Here is a 369-nt window from a genome sequence, read left to right as displayed (position 1 = left end):
TGGAGCTCTCAGGTCCCTGCTTCTCCAGGAGCTCCTGCTGCCGTCTGGCCCTGGTGCACACTTCCCTCTCTTCCCACCACTGGAAACAGTCTCCCTGTATCGCCCCTGAGCTGTGCTTCTTATAGAAGAGCAGTGCTTGGGGTGCCATAGTGTCCTCTTTGGTTGTCAGCTCTCCCAGCATTGCCCTAACACCGTCCCCCTCCATTTTTTCGGCTGCAGGATGCTGCCCTCATCTTGCTGAGCATCCCGTGGCTGGGGCATGGCAGCCCTCGGCTCAGCTGCTTTTGCCCCATGGCTGCGAGGGAGCTGGCACAGCGGCACCCACCAGCCGTGGCAGGGCTGAGGCGCCCCACAAATTGGGGAACGCCC

The sequence above is a fragment of the Cariama cristata genome, unplaced genomic scaffold, assembly GCF_000690535.1.
Source record: "Cariama cristata isolate BGI_N322 unplaced genomic scaffold, ASM69053v1 scaffold18333, whole genome shotgun sequence".
Lineage (NCBI taxonomy): Eukaryota > Metazoa > Chordata > Aves > Cariamiformes > Cariamidae > Cariama > Cariama cristata.
This window is presented reverse-complemented; position numbering follows the sequence as displayed.